Source organism: Malaclemys terrapin, chromosome 20, assembly GCF_027887155.1.
Source record: "Malaclemys terrapin pileata isolate rMalTer1 chromosome 20, rMalTer1.hap1, whole genome shotgun sequence".
Lineage (NCBI taxonomy): Eukaryota > Metazoa > Chordata > Testudines > Emydidae > Malaclemys > Malaclemys terrapin.
This window is the reverse complement of record NC_071524.1, coordinates 12,503,809-12,521,670: the sequence shown is the minus strand read 5'-3', so window position 1 is coordinate 12,521,670 and position 17,862 is coordinate 12,503,809. Positions and strand designations below refer to the sequence as shown.

The window sequence follows — 17,862 nt, the reverse complement described above, 5'->3', positions numbered from 1 at the left end:
ACACTCCCCTGTCAGCATTCACAGACCACAGTGAGAACAGGCCCAGTTCGTCACATCTCTCCCCCCTTCGAGACCGAACTGAGCAGGGTCACTTTAGCCAGTGACCTGGGGAAGTTCGAACCTACCCCCGTTCCCATGGATGCCCCCGCATCCCTCCCATTCCTTGGTGAGAATTACACCAGGCCCCTCCAGTTTCACGCCCCCCCTTAGGTCGGGGGTGCTTGATGGCACTCGCAGTTCGCATGTGGGAAGGTTTATGCGGCCTGCGCCCTTTTTCCACCCCCATACCTCTGGGGTTCCAACTGGGCTGTGGTCTTCTCCCAGCGCTCCAGTCTGGAGGTCTGTGCTTTGGGCTCTCTTGGTTCAGAGCCGCCCTTTTAACCTTGGCCACCCTCTGGAAAGGATCCTTATTGCTGGGCAAGGGTCCTAAAGCTGTTTTCCCCTTGTCCCGGGCCTTCCTCCCCCTCTGACAGGGGTCACAGGATCCGCAGTACCGTCGGACAGTAACAAAGACCCCAGGCCAGTAAAAGCTCCGTAGCAGCCTCTGCTGGGTACGCCAGGTTCCCTGGTGCCCTGCGAGGGGAATGTCATGGGCCCGGCACAGCAGCTGGCGGCGATACTTCTGGGGTACCACCAGCTGCCTCCTGATCCCCCCTGACTCCATTTTCCCTGGGGGAGCCCATTCTCGGTACAGGAACCCCTTCTCCCACAGGAACCTTTTCCGGCCACCTCGTCCCATGGTCTGTACCGCATTGAGGTCGGCCAGGTCCCTTATCTTCCGCAAGGAGGGATCTCTCTGCAACTCGGCCTGGAACTCAGCAGCTGGGACAGGGATGGCCACCTGCTCTTTCTCGCCCGCTGGGTCCGAAGCTGCAGCCTCCCTGAGCCGCGTCCCTGGGCGTTCCCTCCCCACCAGCTTAGGGTCCCGCGCCTCAGGCAAAGCACCCCCCCAAGGCCAGGGGGCAGTGCCCCTTGCCGGCTCTGACCGCGGGTCACAACTAAGGCGGTCTGGGGGCTGCTTGGCCAGTCCTCTAGGTCCCCCCCCATCAACACCTCGGTGGGCAAATGGTGGTGCACTCCCACATCCTTGGGGCCCTCCTTGGCCCCCCATTTCAGGTGTACCCTCGCTACGGGAACCTTGAATGGGGTCCCGCCCACCCCGGTCAGGGTCAGGAAGGTGTTGGGCACCACCCGATCTGGGGCCACCACCTCGGGCCGGGCCAGTGTCACCTCTGCGCCCGTGTCCCAGTAACCATAAACTTTCTTCCCCTCCACCTCCAGGGGAACAAGGCACTCGCTCCGCAGGGACAGCCCCGCGCCAACCCTGTAAACGGAGAACTTTGAATCCGGAGCATCTGGCCCCCCAGAGAAGCTGGCCTGGGGCTCTCCTCCCTCCTTAGCAGGTGGTACTCTGCCAGCCCCCCTTCCCTGGGAATGCTGCCTCTCGCCGGGCTGGGTCTCTACCCAGTCAACCCTCTGTGGGTTCGGCCTGCTCAGTCTGTCCCTGAGCCTGGGGCACTGGGCCCGTATGTGGCCCTTTTGGCCACAGTGGTAGCAGCCCATGTCCCATGGGTCCCCTTGAGTGGGTCGGATGGTCCTGATGCCGGATGTTCCCCTCTGATGGGGTTTTTCTGTATTTTCCCACGGGGAGGTCCCATGGTGACTCTCTCTCTGCGTTGTGGTGGGATTGCTCCTTTGGGACTCCTCCCTTTTATCTCCTGACCGGCTCTTTACGAACTCATCGGCCAGCCGGCCTGCCTGTCGCGGGTTCTCTGGCTTTCTGTCCACCAACCACAGCCTCAGGTCAGATGGGCACCGCTCATACAGTTGCTCCAGTACCAGCAGTTTGACCAGGTCCTCCTTCGTCTGGGCCCCATCAGCCCACTTGCTGGCGTATCCTTCCATGCGGGCGGCTAGTTGCAGATATGAGATCTCAGGGGTTTTATCCTGATTCCGGAACCTTTCCCGGTACATCTCAGGAGTCAGCCCAAACTCCCGTAGCAGGGCCTTTTTGAATAGCTCGTAGTCCCCTTTCTCTGCCTCTTCCAGTTGGCGGTACAATGCCACGGCTTTGGGGTCCAGTAAGGGGGTAAGGACCCGGAGTCTGTCCGCGGGATCAACCTGGTGCAGCTCGCAGGCCGTCTCAAAGGCCTCCAGGAAGTCATCCATGTCCTCCCCCTCCTTGTATGGGGCCATGATGCACTTATCAAAGCTCCGTGCAGTCCTGGGTCCCCCCTCACTCACCGCAGCCGGGGGTTCGCTGCCCCTCAGTCTCGCCAGTTCCAGTTCACGCTGATGCTGTCTCTCATTCTCCTGTCTCTGTCTCTCTTTCTCCTCCAGTTCATGCTGTCTCTGTCTCTCTTCACGCTGATGCTGTCTCTCTTTCTCCTCCCGTTCATGCTGACGCTGTCTCTCTTCATGCTGTCTCTGTTGTTCACGATCCTCCAGCTCCCTCAGTTTTAGCTCTTTCTCCCATTCCAGCCAATTCCGCTCCCCGGATGCCGAACGCCGCCGGGAGGATCCTCTGCTGGCCGGCGAGCTTCGCCGGGGGGACCCCCTGCTGGCCGGGGGGGTCACGGCGCCCTCGGTATTTGCTGGGCTCCTCCCCACCCTTCCCCTAGGCATAGGAAGGAGGGGTCTCGGGAAGCCCTCAGCAGCCGGCTGACCACTCCCAGCTGGGACAGACACTGGTGCCTGCGCTGCATTTGCCAGGCTGCTTCCCTGAGACACAGGGATCAGTTCATTCGCGCGATCTTCCGCCTCCAGCTGGGCAATGAGCTGTTCTTTGGTGAGCCTCCCAATGCGCAGCCGCCTCTGCTTGCACAGCTCCACCAGGTCGCTCTTAAGCCGCTTGGCATACATCTTCCTGCTGGCCACTCACCGGCCTGTGTGCTCACAGCTCCCCACAGTTCCCAGGGGGCCCCCTAGTGTGCCAGCCCTTCTCGAGGTCACCGCCTCTCTGCCAGGGTCGAGCTGCAGACTCCTCCGCCCCTGGGACCACTCGCTGCGATCCCCCCGGGGGACCCTGTTACTGCAAAAGTCCTTCTCGCTGGTCACACACTCCCAGGGGTAATAACCGTCTCTCTCTCACTCTTCAGCACGCCTGGTCCCCGTCAATCCCCCTTCGTTTTACTGCTCCCCAGTCACTTACTGCAGGAAGCGCCGTCCACGGGGTGCAGTAGATCCCACCGCTGCCACCAGTTGTCACGGAGTATTGGGGGACTCAGGGCCCTGCACCCCCGGCTTCCTGCGATTCACCATGACTCTCAGCCAGCCAGTAAAGCAGAAGGTTTATTTGGATGACAGGAATACAGTCCAAGACAGGTCTTGCAGGCATAGACAACAGGGACCCCCTCAGTTAGGTCCATCTTGGGGTCCCCGGGCATCCCAGCCCAGCCCCCCTTGGGAGGTCAGAGCCATCTCTGCCCCCCAGCCCTCTCTCCCTGCCTGCTTCCAGCACTCTGCCTTCAGCGACCCCTCCCACAGCCTTTGTTCAGTTTCCCGGGCTAAGGAGTCGCCTCCCCTTCAACCCCTTCCTGGGTTCTCATGTTACACACTCAGGTATGCGCCCTCGGGCAGATCCCATCCTGCAATGCAGACCATCCTAGTCACACTCCCCTGTCAGCATTCACAGACCACAGTGAGAACAGGCCCAGTTCGTCACACCAAGTGAGGCCAGCACTAGCCCCTGCCTGGGTATCCTCAGGGCATTGCTGCACAGCCTTGTAAAGCCCTCACGGCGCCAGCGGGAGAGCAAGTGTGGGCTGGAAACGCGCGGCTTTATGGGGGGTGAGGGCACAGCCCGAGGGGCGTTTAAAGCCAGGTGAGTTAAACTTGCCCCCTTTAAGCTCTGCCCTGCACTCAGCGCCTGTCGCCGGAGCTGTGTGCGGTCGTACACGACCACCCCTCATGCGGGTGCAGCGATACGGAGATCGGCCTGCTACCCGTGTGGGAGTAAGTAACGTGCTGCAAACCCCCACGCTACCCCGGTAGAACTGCCTCCACGCTGCAGGGACACTCAGAGCTATGCACAGGTGAGGCCCTGAAGCCAATGGCCAGGCTCCGGGCCGCATGCTGCTGCGACGTGCAAGTTCAGACGTTTCCCCGTGTGGCCACGGCTGGCTCTGGAGACCCAGGGAGGGAGCAAAGACTGAGGCTGTGTCTACACTGGCATTCTTGTCGGTCAGGGGTGTGAAAAGAACACCCCCACCTCCTGGGCCGCTGTAAGGTCTGTAGTATAGTGCGGAGACAAGCCTGCATGATAAGCCTTCAAGCACAGACAGGACCCTGATCCTGGCCCCACCCTGGTGAATCCAGGACCAGGGGTCGCGGGGAGGGAGAGTGGATTCCCCAGGCAAGAACGGAAGGAGTGCGGAGCCGCTCTGTCTGCTTTTCGGGACAGAACCTGGCGGGGCCCAGCCAAGGGGAAGGGCTTTGAGCTGCAGCTATCCGATACCCAACGGAAACAAGGCTGCCCGGGCCGGTCACCCTCCTGGCAGGAGCACAGGCTGGAGAGGAGGCTGCTTCCCGGGGGGGCTGGGAGTCAGAGCCTCGCTCACGTCACGTCGGCCCGAGCCTCAAGCGCGCGAACGCCACTGCAGACCACGCTAACCAAGGCCAGAGAAACAGGCCAGGGGATGGGCCCAGAGCAACCCAGCTAGCCCTCGCGCAAGAGTATCTACAGCCCAGGAACCGCCTGGCTGGCCAGGAGGGCTGGGGCCTGGCCCTGGGCTTAGTGAGAAGCCACAAAGCCTGGCAGGATGTGAGCCCTGCGGAGGGAGGGGAAGGCAAACACCGTAGGGACAGGCCGGGGGCTCTGCCTCTCCCTGACGGGGGATGGATTCGGTCAGGGATCAGCCTAGGGGGAAGGCAGGGCCTTTCTAGCTTCCGCCCCATCGTCCCCTCAATCCTCCTGCTCTGGGGTTAGGCCCCCCTGCGCTCTGCCACGCTGGTACCCGTGCAGCTCTGCCTCCTCCCCCTCTGGACTGAGCTCCCAGCTGGGGCCGTCCCCCCACCCCGCAGAGTTACGCCAGCAGTGGAGTGCCTCTGTGGCCCGAGCTGAGCTCCGTCCCCACACCCACTGCCCTGGGAGGGCTCTGCCCTAGAGAAATGACTGCCGTGCTCTCTGACCAGGAGCTCGGGCCACGGACTGCAGCTCCAGAGTGCTGCCGGCTCATGGCCCCAGCCTCCGCCAGCTGGGTGACTCCCAAGAATGCCCCTGGGAGAGCAGCGTTAGGGTCACCGCAGGCAGGGCCTCCCAACATCGTGGGCGAGGCCAGGGATTGCTCCCCACACTGCCACCTGAGCAGCACTGGACTCGGCTGCTCCCAAGTGTTGAGGTGCTGCCTTGGTGGGTACGCACAACGCATATGCAGACACAACAGGCAGGTGCACACACCCCATAGGTACATGCAGAGGTACCTACACTGGATACACATAGTGCATGCAGACACACAAAGCAGAGGAACATACCCTACATACACACACAGAGGCATGTACACCCTACACACACACACCAGTGCGTACAGACACACAGCGGTACATACACCCTACATACACACACAGTGCGTACAGACACACAGCGGTACATACACCCTACATACACACACAGTGCACACAGACACACAGAGGAATGTACACCCTACATACACACACAGTGCACACAGACACACAGAGGAATGTACACCCTACATACACACACAGTGCACACAGACACACAGAGGAATGTACACCCTACATACACACACAGTGCACACAGACACACAGAGGAATGTACACCCTACATACACACACAGTGCATACAGACACACAGAGGAATGTACACCCTACACACACACACAGTGCATACAGACACACAGAGGAATGTACACCCTACACACACACACAGTGCATACAGACACACAGGAATGTACACCCTACACACACACACACAGTGCATACAGACACACAGAGGTACATACACCTGTAGCAGGGCGGTTACCCCGCTCCTGGGATAAAAGGAGTGAGAGCAGCTGAGGGAGGCTGGCTGGGGAGCTGGCCTGATAAGAAGGCTGTGAGTAAGGAGCCCTGTGAGTCTCACTCCAGCCCTGGAGTGGGAAGGACCTCGCTGCCTGGGAGAGACAGGGTACCATCGGCAGAGCAATGCTGGGGAAGGGTCAGGCTGAGCTGGGGAGCTCAGGCCTGGCAGGAAGGCCTAAGGAGGTATTGGGGCTGCAGGGAGACAGCTGGGGCTAGAAAGGCAGCAGGTCCAACCCCCTTGCCAATGAGGAGTGGCCATGACAGACTGCAGTTTGCCCCAGAGAACGGGGGCTAGATGACGACTGGCAGTAGCCACTGAGGCAAGATGGGCATAGGGGGTCCCCCTGGGAGGGGAGACCCAGAGTGTGGAGCCGCTACACCCAGAATAAAGGGCACCGGGGTCAGGGAGGGACACGGGGCCTGAAGTGCCTGAAGTACAGTGGTGAAAATAGACGTGGAAGCAGGTACCGGTAGGGAGATACCGGCCAGCGGGAGGCACTCCGAGGCTGGACTGAGCTAATTCCTGGACTGACCAGCAGGAGGTGCCCCGGCAGTGAGTACCTGCTGTGCTACAACACCTTACACACACACGTACATACACCCTACACACACACCGTGCATACAGACACAAAGAGGTATGTACACCCTACACACACACTGAACACATGCAGAGGTACATATACCCCCCCCCCCAAACACAGACATACACACAGATGTGCAAAGCCCAGACACCTGCGTGCAAAGCCCGGGAAGCCGGGGCACACCTGTGTGGCTGAATGGCCAGTGGTTTTGCTGAGCATCTCCTAGGCCCAGCCTGGCATTGAGCGTCACCGTGATGCATCCCTCAGGCTGGAGGAGGCAGGGACGGTTGGGAGACACTGATACAGAGACGTCACAGGGTTGTAGCACACGGGGGTTGAGGCTCTGTGGGGCTGAAGCAGCCAGACCTGGTGCTTCCGGGGCGGAGCAGCATCGCCCTGTAAGTCACTCCTGTCCCCCCTTGTGTATCACCACCGCTGCTCCAGTGCCCAGCTCTCCAGGCTCTGGTCCCACCCATCTCTGCTCTAGGAAGAAGGTCCCAGGACAAGAGGAAACAGGAAGAGAGTGCCATGGAGGGCGCCCCCAGCCCCTTCCTACCAGCTCCTCAGGCCAGCCTACAGCTGAACAGAGATGTCCCCCTGGGGGGCTGCCGCTCAGCTGTGACACTCTGCAGGAGAAGAGGATGGTGGGAGCGCCAAGCCCAGGAGTGTCAGGAACCTCCGTCACCCCAGCCCCCTCAGAGAACCCAGTCAAGGCACCCAGGGAACGAGCCACGGGCAGCACTGCTCTCCAGGAGCTCAGTACGCTGGGGAGACATGGCCCCAAACACGCTTATAGGGCGCAGCCCCCACCCCCAAATGCACTTGCAAACCCCTGTAAGATCCCGCTCTGGGAAAGCCCCTTGGCACGCACTTGACTCCTAGCTTCAGCGGGACTCCAGCGGCTTCCATGGGACTTTGCAAGCTCTCAACAGGAAGCAACTGTTGGCATGTGTGTGTGACCCAGAGAAGTTTTGGGGGGTTCAGATCATGGGAAAAGTGCATCCAACCCCAATTCTGTACTTAACCATTTTTGCATAAACTTTCCAAGTAGGCGAGGGGCGCCAGGGGTCCCCGTGGCCAGGAGGGAAATGGGGCACCAGGGATCAGCACAGCCCTTCAGGTGAGACAGGCCCCAGGCCCATTGCCGCTGGCCAGTCAGTCAGGGCTTGAGAATCCCACAGGAAATGGAAGGAGGGGCATGTCACCAAGGAGAGTACACAGGAACAGCGCGAGCGTGTAGGGACAAAATCAGGAAAGCCAAGGCAAGGAATGAGCTACCGCTGGCAGGGATGTTAGAGAAAACAACGAGGGGTTCTACAAATACGTCCGATGGCGAAGAAAAATCTGGGATGGTGTGGGGCCCCCACTCAACGGAGAAGGCGAGCCAGTAACTGCTCAAGGCCTACTTTGCTTCAGTCCTCACACAAAAAATAACATGTGACCGGACGACTAGCGAAGTTACCACAGACAATAAAGGGGACGGGATAAGTAGAGAACATGTCAGATCTTCTGCCCAACCGGAAAGAATTCAAATCAACAAGGCCGGTTGCTATTCACCCCAAGGTGCTGAAGGAATTGGCTGACGAAATCTCAGAGCCACTGGCGAGAATATTTACAAACCCATGGATGACAGGAGAGGTCCCGGAAGACAGGAGAAGGGCCAACATGGTGCCCATCTTTAAAAGGGGGAGGAAAGGAGAAGCCGGAGAACTATAGACCACTCAGCTGGACCTTGATACTTGGGATCTTAAATATAAAACATTCCATTTGCAAATACCTGGAGGCTGAAGGGTTGATCACTAGCAGCCAGCATGGATTTACTAAGAACAAATCACGTCAAACCAGCTTGATTTCCTTCTTTGACAGGGTAGCTGGTTTGGTGGATGGGGGGAATGCAGTGGACATCATAACCTGGACTTTAGCCAGGCTTTTGACACAGTCCCACATGACAGTCTCATAAGTAAGCTGGAGAAATGTGGGCTCAGCGGAACTGCCATTGAGTGATACATAACTGGTTAAACCACCACAAACAAAGAGTAACTATCAATGGAATGATGTCGGATTGGAGGGCGGTCTCCAGTGGGGTTCCGCAGGGATCTCTTCTGGGTCCGATGTTGTTTAACAAGTTTATTAATGACTTGGATGTAGGTATAGAGAGCACACTGATCAAATCTGCAGAGGACACAAAGCTGGGGGTGGGAGATTGCCAACACTTTGGAGGATAGAGCTGGAATCCAAAAGGATCTTGATAAATTGCAGAACTGGGGTATAGACAACAAAATGAAATTCAACAAAGACAATTGTGAGGTGCTACACTTGGAGGGGTGGGGGGAACAAATACAGAAGGGGGGGGGGGGTAACTGGCTTGGCAGCAGCACTGCTAAGAAGGATCTGGGAGTTGTGGTTGATCCCAACCTCAACGTGAGTTAACAATGTGATGCTGTTGCAAAAAAGCAAATGCAATTTTCGATTGTATTAGCAGAGGCATAGTCTGCAAGTCACGGGAGGTGACGGTACTGCTCTACTAGACGCTGGTTAGGCCTCACCTGGAGTACTGTGTCCAGTGTTGGTCACCAATGCATAGAAAGGGTGTGGAGAACCTGGAAAGGCTCCAGAGGTGAGTGACAAAGATGATCAGAGGGATGGAATGCAAGCCATATGAGCAAAGGCTGAAGGAACTGGGTATGTTTAGTCCGGAAAAGAGGAGATGAAGGGCGGACAGGATAATGGTTTTCAAATACTTGAAAGGCTGCCATAAGAAAGATGGAGACAAATGGTTCTCTCTTGCCACAGAGGGCAGGACAAGGGGCGGTGGGTTCGAACTACAGCCCAGCAGATTTAGATTAAGTCTCAGGAAAAACTTCCTAACTGTAAGAATAGTAGGACAATGGAACAGACGCCCAGGGAGGTCGTGGAAGCTCCTGGAGGTTTTCAAAAGGAGGCTGGAGCCACCTTGTCTTGGGTGATTTAGACACAACTAATCCTGAATCTTGGCAGGGGGTTAGACTAGGTGACCCTTGCAGTCCCTTCTAACCCTATGGGTCTATGATTCTAAGTTATCCTCACTTGCCCCCAGGACCCCTCACAGCGGCCCTAGTGCCCCAGGGCCCCCCTGCGGAACCCTGGCTGGGTCTGTTCACGCCGCCCCCTCTCGATCTGAGCCCTGGCTGGGGAGCCCTGCCAGGGAGAGGCACAGCTAGTGCCATCATGGGGGCAGCGCCCAGACAGAGGGCAGCACCAGGGCGGTCCTCTCTCCCTCCACCCTGCCCGGCTGCAGCCTCATGCACTCTCACCCTTCAGCAAGCAGGCAGGGAAGCTCCCGCCGCCTCGTGGGCAGCAGAGTGAAACCCAACCACCCGGCGCTGGGCCAGGGGGCTCCACCTCTGCGCCAGTGCATCAGGGAGCACAGCATCCCCAGGGACCTGCCGGAGCCAGGGCAGTGTTACCAGCTCCAGCGGCCGCAGGGAGAGCAAGGCACAGACAAGCAGGGACTCAGCCAAGGTCATTCAGCAAGATGGAGAGTCTTAGGATTCCCTTCTCCCAGCCCTTTCCCCACTAACCACTAGACCCCACTTCCCTCCCACAGCTCTGAACAGAACCCAGGAGTCCTGGCTCCCAGCCCCCTCTCCATTCTGAGCACTAGACCCCATCCCCTACCAGGACTGGGAACAGAATCCAGGAGTCCTGGTTCCCAGCCCCTTTCTCTTTCCCACTAGACCCCACTCCCCTCCCAGAGCCATGGACAGAAGCCAGGAATCCTCCTTCCAACCCCTGCTGTCTCCACAGCTCCTGAGAGAGCTGCCCGTGGGATCTGTCCGCTCACAACTCCTGCTCACCCCCGGCCTGACAAGCGGAGCAGTGGGCACCACACGGCTGAGCATCCCAGGCAGTTATGGGTACCAAACCCGACAGGTGCAGGCACACCAGCGGGTCCCCAAGAGACAGCTCTTGGGAGTGCAGCTGTCCAAGCCTCCTGGCCCGGGTGAAGGGCTGGTGCCAGCCACCAGCCTCTGCAGAACTAGGGCAAGCGGCCCCGACATAGTCACTTTCCCCAGAGCAAATGCAAATTGAATGGAAGATCAGCCTGGCCATGCAGTTGGCTACCTCGGCGCTGACAGCAGATACCTGAGGACCGGGGAGCCAGGGCCCTCGGCACAGGGTTCAGCTTTCCACTGGCAGCCACGGACCTGCTCTGTCCCCAGCTTCTCCACACTCTCTGGCAGGGTCTGACTGGATCTGCCAGGTCAAAGGGGCTTTTCCATGGTGGAGGGACCGCAGGAGCTACCCACCTGCCTGGGGCCGGGGGGGGGGGGAGGGGGGGTCTCATGCCAAACACCCTGGGAGCTTCTCCTCATATACTGCCCATGGCTGGGCCTCGGGAGGGCCCCACACATCCTTGTGTGGCTGGCACGCAGCCCCCTGCATGGCCCTGGCTCCCAGGCGGTGCTGGCGGGCAGGTGAGTAACACACAGCGCTGTGCATGTCCCAGACACTCGCTCTTCCACCGCCCACTAGGGAAACCTGTTCCCTAGCCAGCCACACCCAATTCCAGAGAGCCAGGTAACGCGCAGCTGGAGCTGCCCAGCCCACAGGATGCACCAGGCAGACAGACCTGCCCAACGTCCCGAGACCTGGTGTCGGGAGACACCATCATGGACCCAACTGCCCTGGACCTGGGCTGCCACCCGCCGCTGCCAGCTCGGCAGGGAGTCTGTGGGGGTCAGTGTGCGCCTCCCCTGCAGGGCCCGGGAGTCTGGGGCTGGGTCCCCCTCACTGCACTACACCCCTTCCCTGGCTCAACCCAGAAGCAAAGTGGCACTGGCCTCGCGGCCCCAGATTCTGGCAGGTGGGGGCCTCTGAGCACAGACTGCCCTGCATGGAGGGCTACCCATCAGCAAGGCCCCCCAGGGTGGGATGGGGCCCCACAACCAGGGTCTCAGGTTTAAATTCCAGCTGGCCCAAGTCTCCCTAACCATGGGGTTCTACGCCAGTGCCCCCCGCTAGCTTAGAAACCCCTCAAGCACGCCAGGGCAGGAGCATCTCACTCTCGAGCCTGGGAAGTTTGGGGCACCCTATCCCCACTGGATTTCATAGGCACCCCTGTCCTCTTGGCTTCTTCGAGAGCTCAGCCCTGGGCCATGCGATGGCTACAGACCCAGAGACACGTCCCCTCCAGAGCTCAGCACAACGGGTGCCATAGGATGCCCAGCCTAGAGCTCCCCAGAGATGGCACCGCATCAGCATAGCACGGGCCCTGCCTGGCATGGGCCATACTGCCGTCGCCCGTGGTGATGCCACAGCACAGACAGGCAGGGAACACCCTGCTCTAGCCAGTGAGCGTGGACAGGGTAAGCACTGCCCTGCTCAAGCACACGGGGCGCAGCGAGAGCCCGTCGCTCCCGGAGTCAGAATCCCATAGGAATTAAGGAAAATGCCTGTTTGGTGCTGACCTGCCAGAGACACTCCCAGGAGCTGCATGTCCACCGGGCTGCCACAATGCCCAGGATCGGCGCCAGCCCCGCTCGCGCTGGTGTCACTGGGGGGCGCCGCGTGGGACCCCTGCTCCTGGATGCTACAGCCGCAGGGTGACTACCATGAGTTACCCACGCCCCTCCACCTCCAGTCCCCACCACCGCAGTACCCGGGCGCCTCGCAGTCCCAGCAGTCTCCCCGCGGTATGGCTGGAACCCGAGGCCCAGGGAGGCTGAGTGACTCGTCCCACAGCCAGCCTGAAGCAGAACAGAGACTGGACCCTGGGGCAAAAGAACGGCTGCTGGAACCGCAAACAGACACACCCCTCCACTGTCAGCGGGGGGAGCCCCCAGTGTGTCTGTGCCCAAGGCAGCGAGGGCAGTTCTGGGATAAGCCAGCACCAAGGGGGGCTGGGGGAAGCCAAGGGGCCAACTAGAGCCCCCAGGGACACAGAGCTCTGCAGGCAGCGGCCCCGGCTTCCCAGGGCAGGCTGGAGCCCTGGGGGCAGCGTAAGAACAGAAATGGACAAATCAACCCACGCTCGGCTCCATGTTCCCCAGATGAGAAGAGGGTGAACGCCATTTCCTGGGTGTACTGAGTCTTGCCCCGGGCCCGGGAGGGCTGGCCAGGCCTGATGGGGTCTGTCTCCACAACCAGAGCTCCCCCCTGCACGGGACCTGGCGCTAAGACCCTTTCCAGAGCCAGCGGATAATGCCAGCTCACACGCCAGGCACCCGACTGGTCCTGTCCCGCAGGAGCTGCACTCCCAGCCCCACAGACTCGAGGCTCCATTCTAGCCGGGACCCCCACCCCCCAGGGGTCAAGTGGGCCTGGCTGACCATGGCCCATTCAGCCTCTCTGCTGAGATTATATGGAAGGGGTCAGCTAGTGCCACTGGCCACAACAAGGTTGGCGATGGGACCCTACCCTAAGGGCTGGGCCTCATCAAACCCCCTTCACCTCAACCACGGAGCAGCAGAGAGGGGAGACGGTGCAGTCACTAGCAAGCAACATGGGCTGGTGCCCTATAGTGGAAAGGCCCCAAGTCCCATTCCCTGCCCCCTGAGCCAGCCCGTCATGCCCCATTCCCTACCCCCCCGAAGCCAGCCCGTCCCACTGCCCTGAGGCCAGAGTGGTGCTAGCGCCCCCTAGAGGGGAAAGGCTCCATGTCCCATTCCCTATCCCCTGAGCCAGCAAGGCCCCTGCCCAGGGGCCAGATCAAAGCAGATGCTCTCTGTTTGGGGTGGGGCTGTTGGTACCCTCCAGGCACTTTCCCATGGGAGCACGCCTGGTGCAGAACGAAGCTGGCAGAGCTCAGGGTCTGCCAAGGAAGCCGTGTGGAGGCATTCTGCACGGAGGAGGTCCTCGCAGGCGCCTCCACAGAGCTGGGGGAGCAGACAAACAGGAAGGAGACCCCCCCAGCAGGAGGTGGAGCCAGGGAGGGAGAAGGAACAGACAGCGATTGCCTCATGCGAATGGTGTGTACTCGCGCTGCCGGGCAGGCGTGGCCGTGCATCTTTACAAGCACCATCTAGCTGCAGTCAGTGCTGGGAGCCGGCCAGGAGATCAAACAGCCACTTCCAGCCAGGCTGAGCCAACGCGCCAAAGCCCTTAATAGCAGGGCAGGCTCTGCGGCAGTGCCCGGCGTCTGGGAGTAACTCTCATAAAGCACAGCCCGTTGCCCAGCCCAGCACAGCCGCCTCGCTCCCCTGCCCGACGCAAACACCCGAGAGCCGCTCTCACAGCCCGCCCCTGCTCGGCACCCACAGTGGGGAGCATGAGGCTAGAGGGACACGGCCCTGGAGAACCAGGCCCAGGGGGTGCACACAGGAATCATTTCACCCACTGAAGTGCAGCCAGATGGAACAGGGCAGGTTGTTACACAGCCACACAAGCAACTGTGAGCGCAGTTTGGGACAGGAAGTGAGGAAGGTTCCCACAGCAAACTACCGGGGCCTCGAGAGATACACAATGGGCACCACAGCCCGTCACCCATGCTGCCCGACACGGTGGGCGGCGCACAGGCTGACCAAGCCCCCATGGCCTAGCAGAGCAGGGATGCCAGGGGAACTAGCAAACCAGCCAGTGGGAACGTGGCCCCCTCTCTGCGGCTAACGCACTGCCCTCCTGCAAAAAGTCCCTAGGATGTTTAGCAACCAGCATCTCTTTTGAAAGATGGCATCTCTATGGGCATAGCGCCCCCCCGCCACCACACTGGAGTCAGCATTGACTGCAAGAAGACAGCGCCCCCTGCAGCACAATGCTCATTAGCACTGTACTGGGGCATTGGGGTTGGCACTGCCTACAAGGGGAGAGCGCCCCCAGCTAAGCCCCATGTGCCACTTCCTGACGCACTGTGCCCAGCACCATGTGAAATAATTGGCACCAGTGCAAACTGGGTGTTTAACATGCCGTTTTGGGCCCTCACTTTGCCCTGCTAGCAATGGCTCTGCAAGGGGGCACCAATGAACCATTCCTCCAACGAGCTGGGCCCCACGAAGCGTGCAAAATTGGCAGCCCCAGGGGGTTCGGCGGCCAGTGCCTGCCCTGTGCTGCCATCTAGCTGGTCTGCCCACACGCCCTGTGTGATGTCCCTGCTCCCGAGCCTCTGAAGCAATTAGCCTGCAGCCACTTCACTGAACCCAGAGGGGGGGTTGGCAGTGGCTGGGCTGGGGCTGGCAGGGCCCCTTGGGGAGCGGAGACGAGCCGGTTTCTGCAGCATGAGCTCCTTGCCAATGGAGACCTGTCAACAGTGAGCGCAGCCTAGTGCATCCCAGCAGCAGGTTCCCCGGTCCCTGCAGGCCCAGCCCCCCACCCCAGCAGCTCCGCACCACCAGCCAGGGGTGTCTGGATTCAGGGCCAGTCTGTGCTCAAACCTCCCAGAAGCCAACCCCACCCGAGTGGAGCCGAGAAACAGCGTTGGGGCAGGAAGTCAGACACGGGGCGGGGGAGGCGGGTGGGAGCCGGTCTCCCTTGCCGCCCTCTATGGACTAGGGGGAGAGATGCCCCCTACCATGCTGGAAGGGAGGAGCTCTGAGGGGACAGGCCACAGACCATCCCCACAGTGCTGATAAGGGGAGAGGTGGCTGGGAACCCAGGTGTGCCTCCCCCTGCTGGGATCTCTAGCCCCTCTGCTCTGGCTACTTTGGGATGCTGCCCAGTCCCCCCATGTTCCCTCCTGTCCCGATTCTCCCCCACTGAGAGCCCTGATCTGGAGCGCTTCATGCCCACTCTGCACAGGGGTACATGCCCCACAGGGCACCAGGCCCAACCTCCCACCCAGCTCTGATCTCCCGCCTCCGTGCTCCAAGGCCTGGAAGAACCTGTACCTTCCCCAAGCGAAAGCCAAATGTGCATTCCCCACCCACCCCCAGCTCCTTGGCAAAGGACCTGCCAGGTGATCCAGATGTGTCAGTGCCACACAGCTGGAGGGAGCAACACCATGAAAACAGATTGCACAGCACCGCCGATCCCGGCACAGGACACCACATATTCAGCCCCTCTTCACTCCATCCCAATGCACCCATCACCACTATATCTAGGCATCAAGCAATGTTTCCTAGTGCCGTGGAACCAGCAGCACCCAGGACTGCACCGGGAGGTGCCTGGGGAAGCCGAGAGCACAGAGACCATCCCATTACATAGGGGGGGCCCATCGGCTTGCCCGCTCACAGAAATAAGTTTGTCATCACATTCCGAACCTGCCAGTGGGCACAGCGCTGGATAACACATTGCCCAAATGCTTCTGCTAACACGATCAGCAGCCAGAGAGCTAACGACCATCCGTCAGCATTAGGGTCCAGAGTCAACACTCCGCCAGGGCTGCTCACACGTCTCCACCTGGCTGTCCCCAGCTCTCTCTCAGCAGATTCAGACCAGTCACGCAAATGGGCAATTGCCTCCCCACATGCTGCATGGTGGGCGGAGCATGGGCCCCCCCAAGCTCCTACAGCCTGGCAGAGCAGGGACCCCCAGGGAACGAGCCATACAGCCAGGAGCGTCACATGCCACCCAGGTCGCAGGGGTCTGAACCAAGGGCCGGGGCAGTAGGAAGGCCCAACCGCAGCCAGCCCTGGGTTGCAGTTAAGTTTCAGCAGCGCCTTTGGGGGCTGATAGCCCCTCTGCTACATTTCGGGCTGCAGGACACAGCAACCCCAGTTACTGGATGTGGCAGATCCCAGCTGGGGCCTGCAAATGCCAGTCCCTGCTGGCAGTCTGGTGGCATGTCATGCAGCAGCTCCCAGAGCCCCTGGCAGGGGGCACTGACAAGCTGGTATCAGCGAATGATCAGAATGCGGGAGGCCAGAATGCAGCCAGCCACTAGGAGCCTTTTATGGCTGGCTGGTATGTGTACTTATCTCAAGCTGCTCACTCCAGACTGGAGGCTAATCCCAGTGACTCATATACAGGCTGGGCTGGAACCTGCAGGAGGCCAGGGGGTCCCTGAGGCTGCTCCGGGCCTCGTCCCCTGGGTAAATGGGGAGTTAGGTTACACTGGGATGAGCGAGGTCAGAATCAGTCCTGAGGTTGGTGCTGTTTCATGTCCCCACCCACAACACACATGGTACAGGGGAAGTGGGGCTGGGAAGCTCAGCGAAGTCCCAACCGGAGCGGTCTGTGCCCACGGAGGCTGGACCTACCGAGACAAAGCCAAGGCATTTCCTGGGGCTGGCAGCACCCCTCCCCAGCTCCTCCGGGGCCCGCCTGGGCGTGGTTGGAGCCAGGGTGAAGGTCCCAGGGCGTGGGGTCTCTCAACAGTCCAATGCCAAATGCCAGCTGGGAGCAAACCCTGAACCAGACCAGATCAGCACCAGGCTGTATCCCCCCTGCAGACCAGAGCGCCAGGCCAGCCGGCTGACCCCGGTGATGGCTTAACCCTGGCCCAGAGACAGCAGCGCCAGAGGGAACCACAAGGCCAGCCTGGGTAACACCAATGACCAGACCCCCCCCAGCTCTGTGCCCAGCTCTCTCCCCCGACCGGTCCGACATCCCGTGTCCCGACCAAGCTCAGACACGTGTCAGGGAGGCCGGGGCGGTAAGACGGTCTCACCGCCCCCCACCCCACCCCCAGGGTCGTACCCGGGGCGCGCCCCTTTCCCGCCCCGCAGCTCCCTGCATGGACAACGGCCGCCCCCTCCCTGCAGCCGGCTGCGCTCCAGGGGCGCTCGCCCCCCCGCCTGGGCAGCCGCTGGGTGCCCCGGGCAGGAGGCAGCGCCGCTGGGACGGGCCAGTCCCCACGCACAGTGGGCAGGTGCCCGGGCTGCGCGACCCCCTGGCCGGGCAGAGCGCGCGGGGCTGGTACTGACCTGGCGCCGGGCGCTGCCTGCGCGCTCCGAGCTCCCTCCCTCCGGCCGCGCCGCGCCGCGCTGCACTGGGAGCAGGTTCGGGCAGCTGCACAGGTGGGACAGGGAACAGGCGCGCCCCGGTGCACGCTGGGAGCTGTAGTTCTCCCCGAGGCTCCAGTGGCCAGGGCGGGGCGGCCTCTGTCCTGCGTCTCATCCAGAACAGGGTGAGATCGGCGGGACAAGGACCGGCTCTGCTCTGGTTTGTGCAGCACCTAGCGCTCGGGGTTCCAGGTGACTGGTCTGTCCAGGGAGTTCCCAGGGGCAGGACTGGCTCTGTTCTGATTTGTACAGCACCTAGCGCTCGGGGTTCCAGGTGACTGGTCTGTCCAGGGAGTTCCCAGGGGCAGGACTGGCTCTGCTCTGGTTTGTGCAGCACCTAGCGCTCGGGGTTCCAGGTGACTGGTCTGTCCAGGGAGTTCCCAAGGGCAGGACTGGCTCTGCTCTGG

At 60.8% G+C, this 17,862-nt stretch overlaps 1 protein-coding gene across 1 annotated transcript in view; it reads right to left on the bottom strand.

The window, feature by feature from the left end:
- The window catches only part of PPP1R13L (protein phosphatase 1 regulatory subunit 13 like), a 32,441-nt gene extending 14,982 nt beyond the window's left edge, over positions 1-17,459 (bottom strand). The window contains exon 1 of the mRNA XM_054010084.1: positions 17,378-17,459. The gene's annotated coding sequence lies outside the window, so the exon portion shown is untranslated. The remainder of the gene's footprint in view (positions 1-17,377) is intronic.
- Between the last annotated feature and the right edge of the window lie 403 nt (positions 17,460-17,862).